Here is a 14545-nt window from a genome sequence, read left to right as displayed (position 1 = left end):
AAAGATTTGTTCCAAAAAAAAAAATTTAAAAAATGAATGTTAAAAATTCTCTTTACCTGTAATTGGGAAAAACAAAACAAAACAATTTTTTTAAAAAGAAAGAAAATGCCCAGAGCTGAGGGAAAAAAAAAAAACCAAACCAGAGCTAGCTGCTAGAAAAGGAATGGCTGGCAGACATCTATATGCCACTTTTAGGGGGCAGACACTTGGTAAGCACTTGTTCAACTGAATCTTTCCTAACAACGGAGCATTGTGAATTTGACTTCCTCTAACTAGTTTATATGATGCGCTATTCCAAGAATACCTTCCTGCCTCCAACAAGAATGGAAAGGTGAGGGTTTCTTATTCCCTATGCTTGTCTCCTTGCTTCTTGATTTCCCCTCATGATGTTATGGCTGTCCTCCCACAGCATATTCAGAAGGAAGAGATTCTACATAGTTCCTCAGGGAACCTACCATGGTTGGCTCAGATATTAAGACAGTTAAAATAAATGGAATTTCTTCTATGTTTCCAGAAACTATTCTTAAAGAAATTTTTAAAAAACTGAATTATTTATGCAGCAACTCAAATGCTACACAATTGTGTGATTCCATATTTATAACCTGGCCAGAACTAATAAATAAATTTGAAAAATTGTCATGTTACAGGTCTAGACATGAAATCAATCAAGAATTAAGTGCTTATTACTATGTATCAGGTTCTGGGGAGTTTACATTCTAATGAGGGAGAGATGATTAGAGAATATGTATCTATAGACATCTACAAGAGATTGATCATATACAAACCAATCTGAGATAAGCTTGCAAGGAAAGACACTATAAACTGGGGTGACCAGGAGCTTTGTGCATAAGGTTTCACTTTGTGTCAAGAAGAGATCTAAGGATACTAGGAGGCTGAGGCATGCAGGGAGAATATTCCCAGTACGGAGGGAAGGAGAAAAAGGAGTCAAAGATACAGAGAGAGAGAGTAGAGCATCATGTGTAAGGAACAGTAAGTAGGCCAGTATCCCTAGACCACACAGAGCATTTAAGGGAGTGATGTATTGAGTAGACTGAAAAGGTAGTGAGAAGATTAAAATTGATCCTGCATCATTTCCTTATTGGTCCTATTTACAAGTAGTTGATTTTGCCTGTAAACTGCTTTAAGTCATGGTTCTTTGTCTCTGAACTTAGTGCAAAGTTCAGCTGGCCTGTAATGGGCTAAGTTTAAAAATCTAGTTCTCTTGCCTCAAGGAATTTAACTGACCTTGGAGAATGTGTGAGAAATCAAAGGAGTTTGGGGCTGATATCTTTATTCCATCAAGCTATCCTTCAAGGACATCTGGTTTGCTGTCCAAAAGTGTGTGCCAATATCAAATAACTGTTCTGCCATTTTTCAGTCGTGTCTGACTCTTCAAGACCCCATTTGGGGTTTTCTTGGCAAAGATACTAGAGTGGTTTGCCATTTCCTTCTCCAGCTCATTTTACAGATGAAGAAACTGAGGCAAACAGGCTTAAGTGACTTCCCTAGGGTCACACAGGTATTAAGTGTCTGAGGCCAGATTTGAACTCAGGAAGATAAGTCTTCCTGACCTCAGACCTGGCACTCTATCCACTGAGTCACCTAGCTACCTGGCACTTCTTAGTCTCATGAGAGAAAAAGGGGAGTCACTGCTAGCCCCCATTACCAAACTTCCAACCAATCATGCTGTTCCCTGTGTCTCAACTCTATAACCAACCATGTTGCCTTTAATTCTATGACATCATCTGCCTTGCTCTGTTCTTTGTTCTGTACTCCCCAAAACCCTATATAAGGGGAACTGTCATCCTGCTCAGGGTATTTGGCATTAATGGAGGCAAGCCATCAAACCTTTTATTGACAGGTAGCATGCCCCTGCTAATAAATATCTTGTTCAGAGATCTGCCTCAGTTTACTCTTCAATTAAAATTCAATTGCTGCAGTAGGAACAGGCCAGGTTGTAACATTTTAAATGCAGAATTTATATTTGGTAGTAGAGGCAACAAGGAGCCACTAGAGTTTACTGAGTGGATGTATGTTTGGGTGTGCGTGAGTGGGTGTGGGTGCATTTGTGTGAGATAGTCACAGCTGTACTTTAGGAAAATCACAAAACAAAGAGATTGAATTAAGTTGTTTAATTCTAAAATTTTTTATTAAAACATTTTCATATTTCACCTTTTTTTTACAATCTTGCTTGATAATCTCATTTGCTTCCACAGATTCAACTATCATTTCTATACATTAAATTATCAAATCTATTTGTCCAGTTCTAACATCTCTCCTGAGCTCAAGTTTCCAATCATCAACTACATCTTGGACATTTTGAACTGGATGTCCCATAGACATATCAAATTCCGCACGTCCAAAACAGAACTTACTAACTTTCCCCTGAAACCTTCCCCTCTTCCAAACTCTCTTATTACTGTCAAGGGCACCAATACCCTCTCAGTCACCCAGGCTAACAATATCAGTGTCATACTTAATTTGTGTCTTACACTCAACCCATATATCCATTCTTTGGCCAAGTCTTGCTGTTTCTATTTTCACAACACCTGTCCTATATACTGACACCTGTGTGCTCTCTTCCCTTCTCTAACACTGCCACCACCCTGGTGCTGGCTCTCATCATCTTACTCTGGACTACTGCAATAGCCTTCTGGTTGGTCTCCCTACCTCTCCACTCAGCTGTAAAAATAATCTTCCTAAAGCACAGATCTAACCATGTCATCCTAATACTCAAACTCCAGTAGCTCACCGTTACCTCCAGAATCAAATATAAAATCCTCTTTGGCTTTTAAATCCCTTTACAACCTGGCCCTTCCCCACCTTTCCAATTTCTTAAACTTTATTCCCCTCCATGTACTCACCATCAAATGACAGTGTTCTTCTTCCTGTTCCTCCCACATGGCACTCCATCTCCTGTCCCCCATGCTTGGAATGTTCTCCCTCATCTCCATCTCTTAACTCCTCTGGCTTCCTTCAAGACTCAGCTTAAATCCCATCTTCCACAAGGGGCCTTTCTTGGTCCCTCCCACTGGTAGAGCATCCCTCTGAGACTGCCTTCCATCTACTTTGTATATACCTTGTACAAGTTCTTGCATATTGTTTCTCCCATCAAAATGTAAGCTCCTTGAGGGAAGAGACTGTATTTTTGCTTTTCTTTGTATCCTTAGCACTTAATATGGTACCTGGCACATAATAAAGGCTTAATAAATACTTCTTGTTGTCAATGATGATGGTGATGGTGGTGATAATGATGATGACAATGCATGAATGATTTCATGTGAGAGCTACTTAACAAGAATGCCAGATAAGAGGGTTTCTTCATATCATATCATACAGATACAGCATGTACATTTAGGATTTCATAATGTGCCAAAGGGACAATGAAGCAAACAACATGACAGACACCAACTATTAGTACCAGGTCTCTAAGATGGTGAAAAGAGAGAGCGTATTCTGCAAAGACATAATGAGAAAATGGCACACATTCCCTGATCACTCACCAATGGCAAAAATACAGATCAGAAAACACTAGAGCCCAAAGAAACATGATAAAGGGGATCTTACTATGGACCACCTTATCTTGAATTTGTGGACCACCTTGTCTTGAATTTGCTTTTGTGTTTAAATTGGAAAAGAAGTTTTTGGTAACTGAAGTTAATTTTGATCAGAGTGAACTGAGAAGGGGCAACATAGCTGACTATAGTTAGGGGCCAACACAAACAAAAACCTTTATAGGTGTATGAGCAGTAGATTCAGTACAGTTCATTGACACCACTGACCTATCAGCACCTATGCATTCAACTACCATCACTACGTAAATGCCTGCCAAATCTCCACGTCCATCCCTCATTTCTACTATGCCCTCCAGTTCTGCATTTCTAAATGTCTGTTGCACACGTCAAGATGAACATCCCACAGGCGTCTCAAAACTCAATGTGTCCACAACAGAACTAATTTTCTTTTCCCCAAATCTGTCCTTTATCATAACTTCCTTATTTCTGTTAAGGGCACCATCATTTTTCCACTCACTCAAGTTCACAACCTAGGAGTCATTCTTGATTCTTCATTCTCACTCATGTCTCATATCTAGTCCACTGCCAAGTCTTGTTGACTCTACCTCTACAACATCTTTCACATTCATCTCCTTTCCTCCACTTACACCACAACCATCCTAGCTAATGAATGAAAGAAAAGTGCTTATTAAGCACTTATGAAATGCCAGGTGCCATACTAATTGCTGAGGATACAAGTATAAACAAGACAGTCCCTGCCTTTAAGAAGCTTACATTCTGAAGGAAGAAAAAGAAGAAGAGTATATGCACTTGTATGGTCTGGAAATGGCCAGGAAGTGATACAGGGGTCTGGTTCTAGGCAAGATATAGCAAAAAAGCTCGCTTATCAGAGCCCAAGGTTTCAGAGACATAATCTGAGTTTTGATGGGAGGAGGAAAACTAGAGTACAAGTGGCATGGTTTGAAAATGGTCAGAAAGGTCAAGCCAACACCATGTTTCATCTGGACTACTAAAATAGGCTAATTGGTGTTCTTACATCTAGGGTTTTTTTTCAAATTAATTAATTAATTAATTTTTAGTTTTCAACATTCACCTCCTAAGACTGAGTTTTAAATTGTCTTCCCTGTGTCCCCTCTTCCCAAGACAGCATGCAATCTGATACAGGCTCTATATATACATTCATATGAAACATATTTTCACATCAGTCATGTTGTAGAGAAGAATTAGAACTAATGGGAGGAACTACGAGAAAGAAGAAACAAAACAAAACCAAAAAAAAAGGGAGCAAATAGTATGCTTCAATCTGCATTCAGATTCCAAAGTTCTTTCTCTGGATGTGGATAGCATTTTCCATCATGAGTCCTTTAGAATTGTCTTAGACCTTTCCTACAACTAGTTTCTATCCCTTCTAATCCATCTTTCATACAATTACCAAACTGATATTCCTAAAACACTGGGACAAAATACAAACTCTGTTTGGCATTTAAAGCATTTCACAATCTGGCTCCAGTCTATTTTTTTTTTCCAGGATGGTACATGTTATGCTGTCAAAAGATTCCTTTGGAATGGCTAAAGAAGTTGTGGTGTATGATTGTGATGGAATACTACTGTGCTATAAGAAATGATGAGGATACTTCCAGAAAAACCTGGAAAGACTTACATGGACTGATGCAAAGTGAAGTAAGCAGAACCAGGAGAACACTGTATGCAGTAATGGCAATATTGTACAATAATCAACTGTGAATGACTTAGCTATTCTCAGCAATAAAATGATCTAAGAAAATTCTGAAGGACTAAGGATGAAAAATGCTATCCACCTCCAGAGAAAGAACTGATGGAATCTGAATGCAGATCGAAATATACTTTTTTAAACTTTATTTTTCTTATTTTTTTTTATCTGTTTTCTTTTGAGACATGGCTAATATATTTCGCATGATTACACATGTATAACCTGTATAAAATTACCTGCCTTCTCAATGGGGGGGAGGGAAGGAGAGAATTTGGAACTAAATATTTTTTAAAATGAATGTTAAAAATTTTTACATGCAACTGGAAAAAAAATATCTGAAGGAAAATAAATGAATGATTCCATTTTGAGATCTTCAGAACTGGTTCCCCGAAATAATGACCAGAACTTGCCCGAGAATCAGAACTGCATCAGAGGTAGGGATTTTTTGCATCATGTTTTTTTTTTCTTTTTAAATAACCACACTGAGATTCCTATAACCCAGATGGCAACACAGTGTCTAAGGAACCTAGATAGCTTTGCTCTCTTCCCTTACCTCATACCCTTGATATCCCTCTTACACTCACAAGGAAAATGTGCAATGCAAGGATTCTAAAAGCCCAGGCAAATGAAAATATGATCAAGAAAGGGAAGTCCCCAAAGTTTCCCATCTCCTGACCAGAGGCCAGCTTTTTTTAGATTAAAAAAAAAAAAAAAAACAAAAAACCTGGGGTTTTTCCAAGATGGCATGGAAAATGTAAACAGAGTCAGACTCCACCTAGACTGAAAAGAAGCCATGACTTTGCATCCACTGACAGGTATTCCCCAGAAATAAACAAAACACAAAATCCCCTCATCAGTTTCAAAAAAGTCTTAAAAGTCAACAGCACAACTGCCCTAAAGAAATGAGAAGTCACCCCCACTGGATGAGAGATCCATGGGTGTTGTACATTGCACGTATTTTCTGAATTTTTTTGAGTACTGATCAGGTTTGTTGATTGTTTTTTTCTCCTCTTCTTCCTTTTCTTTTTCTTTAAAAAATATTATTTGTTATATGATATGGCTCTCTGGAAGCGGGGGAGGAGGAAGGCAGGTACAGGAAGAAATTTTTGTGATTTATAAAATAAACAAAAGATAGCAATAAAAATTTATTAAAAAAAAAAGTTAACAGCACATGTTATTAAAAGATTCATGGCTTAGACTGAACTTCACCATACCCCAGGTGGGTGATCTTCTGTGCTCTTGTCCTCTGTAATCCACCAGAAAGAAGGATAGCCTCAGTTAAGCGATCAGAAACCATGATTTTAATTTTCTCTAGGATAAAATACACTCAACAGATATGTCTAGCTGGACAACATATTTCACACATATACCACACTGCTCCCCACCCCCACTCTAATTATTTTTAACAAAATAAAAACAGCCTCCTAGCTGGTATTCTTGCCTCCAGTCTTGCCATTTTCATGCCATCCTACAAATTAGTTCCAGGTTAAACTATTCTAATCATATCACCCATCCTCCATTCAGAAATCTTCCATAATCCTCCACTGCCTACAGAATATAGTCCAAACTCCTTATCTGGGCTCCACCCTACCTTTCCAGTCTTATCTAAAACTACTCCTTGCATGTACCCTTGATTACAGTCAAATTAGACTCCTCAGGACTGCCTAAACACGCCATGTACTCTCCAATTTTCACATGTTAGCTCATGCCACTCTCTATGCCTAGGGTATTTCCCCTCTGAACAACAACAGAGCACTGCAGAACTTTCTTGCCATTTTTCCTTTAATCTCTTATACTATAGTTTATCAGTCCACATTTCACTGTGAGATCCTGAGGGGGGAAAAACTTGTCTTACTTATCTTTATATCTCTTACAGTAATGAGAAAAAAGTAGTAACACTTTAGATTTAGAGCTGGAAGGGATCTCAGAGGCCATCTAGTAACCCTCATTCTACACTTAGGAAACTGAAGCCTACAGTGAGTGCTTAATGTCTGTTAAAATGTGAATGGACAAAGGAATCTAAAGGTGATACATAGTGATTTATAAGCTGTTAATTTTAAGTTATATAATAATAACAGCTAATATTTATATAGTGTCTATTATGTGCCAGGAACTATGTAAATGTTTTTACAAATACAATCTCATTTGATCCTTACAACAACCCTGGGAGGTAGGTGCTATTATTATAAACTTTATTTTACAGATGGAGGAAACTGATGTTGAAAGTGAGCAAGTGACTTGTCCAGGGACACGCTGCTAGTACGTGTATGAGGCTAAATTTGAACTCAGGTCTTCCTGACTCCAGGCCTAGTACTCTATCCACTGCGCCAACTAGTTGCCCCAAGTTATATGATTTATTATAAAAAAAACTTGAACATATGTTCATATTAATTTTTGTAATATATAGAATAAAATTAATTTTAGATGTGAAACAAGAAAAATAAACAAATATTGAGCACTGAATGAACGACTTCTGGGGCTCTTCTCATGCCTCTATTAAGCTAAAATCGTCATTTTTGCCCGATAAGACCCTGAGGGTGCCTCTGTCATACTGCAGATAATCCAAAGGAGTTTATGTTCATCCATTTGCAACTAAATGAAAGATGATTCTTTGATTCCATCTCCTGGTATGGCCACTCACCTAAAGGGCTGCCCCAGGATGAAAGGTAATTTCTGTCTAGTGGATTTCTTTTTTCTTTTTTTTTTTTATTCCCAGTGAGGCTATCGGGGTTAAGTGACTTGCCCAAGGTCACACAGCTAGTACGTGTCAAATGTTTGGTCTGAGGCTGGATTTGAACTCAGGTCCTCTTGACTTCAGGGCCAGTGCTCTATCCACTGCACCACCTAGCTGCCCCTAGTGGATTTCTCTAAGATAAAATCAGTTTTCTCTAGCATTTCCTGTCTTCCCACCACCTATATCTGAGCAATTATACCAGATTTATGCAATTGCTTAGACATGCAGAAAAATTTTGTATCCAAGAATTCTATAAACAAAACTGTTGCTAGAAAGAAATTTTAAGTGCTTTTAAAGTTCTTTTTTTTTTTTTATTTTGAGGGGCAAGAAATATCTCGCAAAAACAGATTCAGCAGTTTGAGCTCTAAAGTAAGAAACTATTCTATGACTGAGATGTTAAGGTCAATCTTGAAAACCAGAAAGAAAAGGGTTGTGGTTTCTATTAGGCAATCCTGAAATAAATTTTTCAACTGCTTCACTCGTTTTTAGCTTCTGTGGGGTTAGAAACTATCCATACTGAACCAGAAAGTAATTGTCTAGATTACGCCATTCTCCAAAATCCATACAGAGCAGGTATCTTATCGACACTTCAAAACCAGCTTTTCCATTGTTTTCTCTTCCATAAAGTCTTTCTTCTTTCTGTTTGGATATCATGTGGTCTAAAGGAAGCATCTTTTTTATCTCTTACTTGTCATTTTGTACTCCAATTGTAGATCATATCCCCGCACTCAACAGTAAGCTCCACAAAGCTAAGGATTGCCTTATTTCTTTTTGTTACTCTCCCATGTGTTTTGTACATGGCCTCTTAATACAGGGCAGCTAGGTGGTACAGTGGTTAGAGCACTGGGCTTGGAATTAGGAAGACTCATCCTCATGAGTTCAAATCTGGCCTTAGACACTTACTAGTTGTGTGACCCTGGGCAAGTCACTTAACTCTGTTTGCCTCAGTTCCTCATCTATATAATGAGTTGAAGGAAATGGCCAAACCACTCCAGTATCTTTTGCCAAGAAAACCCCAAATGAGGTCACAAAGAGTCAGACACAACTGATAAACTAACAACAATAAAAGGTTCCTAACAAGCATTCGTTGAACTCAATTTAATGACTAAGGGCCATACATAGGACATAAGAAGCTGGAGCTTTTTTTACCTGCCATACTTCTCTTTAAGACAGGGAGAAAGAGAAAGAATGAGTAAGGGGGCTTTTGAGGGAAGAGAAGGGGGAGGGAGAGGTGAAAGAAAAGGAAAGAATAACAAAATCATGGCAGGAGTAGGAAGAACTGTGAAGAAGAAGTGGAAGAAGGAAATAAGAAGTGAGCACATCTGCTTTATTACACTGGGGCATATGGGGACGGATCCCAATCTGATATTTCCATTCAACTGAAAAAATATATAAAAGTTTTAGTGGCCAGCAAACCAAAAGTACAACTTAACAGCCAAGAAAAGTTAATGTGGTCCTAGCTACATTCAGAGGTAGAACATCCATTAAAAAAAGGACAGGATATTCTGCCCTGGTCAGGACACATCTGGAGTACTGTGATATTGTGTCTTGGTTGGGACACATCTGGAGAGCTATGTTTAGTTCTTGGCACCATATTTTAAGGATGATGACAAGCTGGAAAGTGTTGAAAGTAAAATGATCAAGGTTGTAAAGGGCCAGATCATGTCACGCAGGGCTTGCTGAAAGAATTGGAAGAGAAGTCTTGGAGAAACATAATAATTGTCTTCAAATATTTGAATGGCTGTCATAGATAGGAGGGATTAAACTTGTCCGGCTTTACTCCAGAGGGCAGTACCAGGGGGAAGTGAGAGAAAGGCAAATTAGGTTCAAAGAAAGAAATATTTCCTTCCCATTAGAGCTATCCAAAAGTAGAATTTGTTTATCTCATTAGAGGTCTTAAAGTAAAGGCTTTGGGACACTGTAGAGGGTATTCTCAGTTAGGTATGAGTTAGATCAGATGGTTCAATCTATATGTAAAATTCTGTGGTTCTGTAGAAATCTCTCTTCTTCATCCACAATAGTCCCATACTTTTAGTGGCCTGCTCTAGTTTCCTGCCTGCTCTATTGAAATAACCTAAGTCTCTCTGCCACTATTCACCAATTCATACTTGATGTTGCTACAATAAAGAGCTTTTTAATCTATTTACCTCTACTCACCTCATATTCTTATTTTTTAAAAATCTTAGCCATTTTTTACTGCCGACAGTTTAAAATTCAAACTCCCTGACCTCACGCTCAAGACCCTCTAAAACTCTGCTCCAATTCCAGCTTGATATTATACATAACACAGCATCATGTAGTAGAGGGTCAGCCTTGGAGTCAGGTAGATACTGCCTTTGACCTCTACTGGCTGTGTGACCATAAACAAAGTCACTTAACTTCTCGATGCTCCAGACAACTCTAAGACTCTAAGTGACAGATGAGCTGGCGAGCCACATTAGTGGACAAAGTTTCTTTACCAGGAGTAGTTCACAGAGATGAAATCACAGATCAAAACCAAAGAAATCATACTCCTCTACACTCTAGCCAAACCAGACTTCTCACCATTCTATGACCATGTTCAACAATACATTTGTTCCCAATGCCTAGAATTCCCTCAACCCGGTGTTCATATATTCATCCTTTAAGGCCCAATGCAATCTCCATGAATCATTCTTTGAGTCTCCCCCCCATACACTAAAAGAAATCCCTTTTTTCTGAGGTCTCATATCACCACTTTTGTTCCTCCCTCACTATATTGAAGGGTGTGTGTCTCTGTGTGTGTGCGTGCACACATATATACATGTCTTATTCTTCCCTATACAACTCCAGAGATGCCTTAAGGACAGGAACCATGTTTTATGCATCTCTTCCTCTCAATTCCCCCTTATGCCCCAGTGCCAGAGCAGTCTTGCACATAGTAGGCACCAGATACCTATCTGTTTAACTGAATTTTTGTTATTTTTGTTCATTTATTACCCTCCCTAACCACCAATGTATCCTGTATTTGTCAGACAAAATCAATGCATCTATCTGACTGTTAGTTCCCCAACGGCAAGTTCTTTTTTTCAAATAAATTTTTATTGGTAACTTTTGTTTTTACATAACCTAAATTATCCTCTGTAACCTTCCCTCCCTTCCTCTTCCCCTTCCAGAGAGCCATCTCTTGTAACAAAAAAATATTTTTTTTAAAGAGGATGAAGAAAAAAGCCAGCAAAACCAATCAGTACATTAAAAAAATTACAATATAGACCTCTTCACCTCTGCAAAGGACGGTGAGGAGGGAGGTATCTTCTCATCTCTTTTTTTGGGACTAAGCTTGTTCTTTGTAATATAGTAACATTAATTTTCAATTTTTTGTGGTTGTGGTTATTTCCACTTACATTGTTATAATCATCATGTTTATTGTTTCCTTGGCTCCACTGACTTGATTTTTCATCAGTTCATTTAAGTCTTTTCCATGCCTCTCTGTATTCACGTTTGTTGTTTCTTGCAGATGTGCCTGTAAGAAACATTACATTCATTTGCCACAATTTGTTTAGCCATTCCCCAATTAATGTTTCTAATTCTTTTGCTATCCTAAAAGGGTTTCTATATTTTCATGTTCTGCAAATGGACTTCTTCTTTTTATAAATGACCTTTATGCCATGGGCAAGTTCTGTGTTCAGGCACAACTATGGTGCCATGAGAGTTGTTGACCTCTGGTTCACACATTTGTACAAGACTCTAGATGTCAAAGGTAATACTATAATAAATGATAAAAGTTTTCAACTACAGCTTATCTAACTCTAGTTCTACAAAGACAAACTTCCTGACCTAAACTGGAAACCTTGTAGTTTAAGAATTAATCAACTCCTAGCAAGAGAAAATAGTGAAACTTGTCTACACAACTCTTCAAATGAATGTAAGACTTGGCCCTCATGTCGTTCCACTTAGGATGGTGCAGACTCTTTGGTCAAATCAATCTGTCAGTTTGAGAACAGTCTGCTTGGTGGGTCCTCTCTTGTACTTGGTAAAATTGATAGGGGTCTGCCTTGAGCTAAAGCTACTGCTTGGAAATTAGGATGTCTATTATTAATATTATTTATGGTTATCCCAGCATCTCAGACACTTAGAAATTGTGAAGAATGTAAGCCTTTGTGTAACATTTAACCTGATGACATCAGAAATCCTATGTAAAATGGGAGTGCTGAGGAGTTGGGGGTGATGGTTAGGGTATAATATGGGGTATGAGGTTGTTCTCCATAACCCCCGGGGCAACCCAAGATTTTCCAAGTGCTGTCACTGAGGTGAACCCTGATCAACAGGACTGACTGGTTTAGGTCCTGAAATTGAACTCTTAGTTGAATTCTTCACTTAACTATTTCTAGAAATCTTTAATCTTTCACCCAAATATTTACAATATTATTCAACACCTAACAGTTTCCCCTGACTGCAGCTGAGTGCATCTCACAAAGTCCATATGGGATCAGACCCTGACCCAGGTAATTTTGTTAGAAACTGGGAAAAACAGTTGAAGAGAACTACAAAAATAACACTTCTACTTTCATACTCTTCCTGCAGAAGGCAAAGGAAAATGATCTTGATAAAGTGTGAATCACCACTATTCTTGATGATCATGGTCAGAGAAAGATATAAAAATGAATTTCATATAAACCAAAGGGTTGTGCAATCAACCCCCACTTTTGAACCTCTATACTAACGAGCCCCCTGGCCTCCTACTCTTGTGTCTCCAACACCTCTACCTCCTTTTTAGCACTCACGTACAAGGTAGAACCAGCTATGCAGTTTTTCACATGCATCTGATACAGACTTGAGCTGCCTTATAAACTTGCATAAAATATCCATTCTCTTTGACCACCATTACCAAAGAATAATCCTAAGTATGAAAATGGGCTAGGAGTTTCTGTTGCCATTATTGTTTCTATTCAATGTACCCTGCACTGAATACTGACCTCGTCTGGCAATATTCAGCTACAAGGGCCACCATCAGGTTTTACATGTTCCATAGGGGAAGACCTGGAGTTCCTCAAACACATACAGAGAAATACTGGTCAAGTCTCTCTCAGCAAGCCCTAACATCAGTTTCAGACACTTGGCCGTTAAGTCTCAGGAAAAATTTCTAAATACCCAGGTAGATGTGAGAAATGTACCAAAGAAATGATAAGGCTGGTTACCAGCCAGAAGGTGAACACATTTGACTATACACAGTAGCCAGCAGACATTTAGGATCTTCTTTTCCCTTTATCATAGGGGTGGGTGTATTGAGGCTCACTGGCCAAACTCCAAGAAATGAGAGTTCCATAGAAACTGGCTTCAGCTTTGGATGACTCAAAGCTTCACCTCCTTCCAAAGGTGAACCAGTTCTGCCAGCTCATCCTGGCTTTGGCCTTGGAGTCTACAAGCTGAATTTGCCACCTGATTCTTTCCTGAAAACTTCTGATTTACTGGAAGCAATAAACTGAGAAACAACCCTTATCCCTGCATAAGGGATACTTTAAGGGCACTGCCTTCTTAATATTTAACTCCATGGTTTAAAATAAGAGACTCTGGCCTCCTAGTCACTGTAGTTACTGATGCTGCACCTGATAATCAAGGGCAGGCCCAATTCTCTGAAGTCACATGATATACCTTAGACAAGGCAGATGTCAGGGGCCACTTTCTGCCAAGGGACTTAAGAAGTAAACATCTAGTGATACAAATGTAGAGGGAAAAGGGTATGCTTCCAATTGGGTTCAGTTTCTGGATAAGTGAGAATTTTCTCTAGAATTAGCTACCAGAATGTTTAGGACTGATTCTGTTTTGGCCCTACAGACATAAACACTACTGTTATTCTCATTCCACACTTGCCAAGGAAGTGTTACATGGAGAAATAATAGGATAAAGAATGAGCCAATATTTCCCTCCACTGTCATCTATGCCTACAGAGGCAAGCTATGTTTAATACATAAGGGTAGGTAATTTCAAATAATCTACGTTTGGATTTGCATGTAAACTTAGAGAAAAACTCATTATCTTCTGTGTGGACCTTCTTACTCCTTCTTCAACTCATTCTTACTGCTCGAAGTCTTGAGATGACTGGTCAATACTTGGAAGGAGGACTTGGACTGTCACGAATAAGCCACATATAAATAACTAAGGAAGAAAGAGGGCACCATGATAAAATGGGATAAGAGGTTTGGCATCCAGAAGGAAGAATCAAATCCTGAAGTCATTTTGAGAAAAGGAGACAAAGCACGCAGACTAATGCGACTTGAGATCAGAAGTCAGAAAGCCAGGTCATCACTGGGAATGATCTCCTTAGTTAAACAGATGGGATGGGGAAAATTTAAACGTTTAATCTAAAAACAAACAAACAAACAAACAAAAGCCCTTTTTGTATAAAGCCATGCCCAAACAACAGAACCTTGTTAACATGGCTTACTGTTACCTGAATGCAGATAAACCACAATTAATCATATTCTGGGAAATATAAAACTCTCTACAATAAAATATAATACTGACATGACTGTCTACAAGGATATGAAAATTTGATTTTTCAAAACAGATACATTACAGACATTACTGACATTGCAAAATGACTATCTG

The sequence above is a fragment of the Vombatus ursinus genome, unplaced genomic scaffold (assembly GCF_900497805.2).
Source record: "Vombatus ursinus unplaced genomic scaffold, bare-nosed wombat genome assembly UNPS02007284.1, whole genome shotgun sequence".
NCBI classification, from domain to species: domain Eukaryota; kingdom Metazoa; phylum Chordata; class Mammalia; order Diprotodontia; family Vombatidae; genus Vombatus; species Vombatus ursinus.
Note: the sequence above shows the minus strand (reverse complement) of the source record.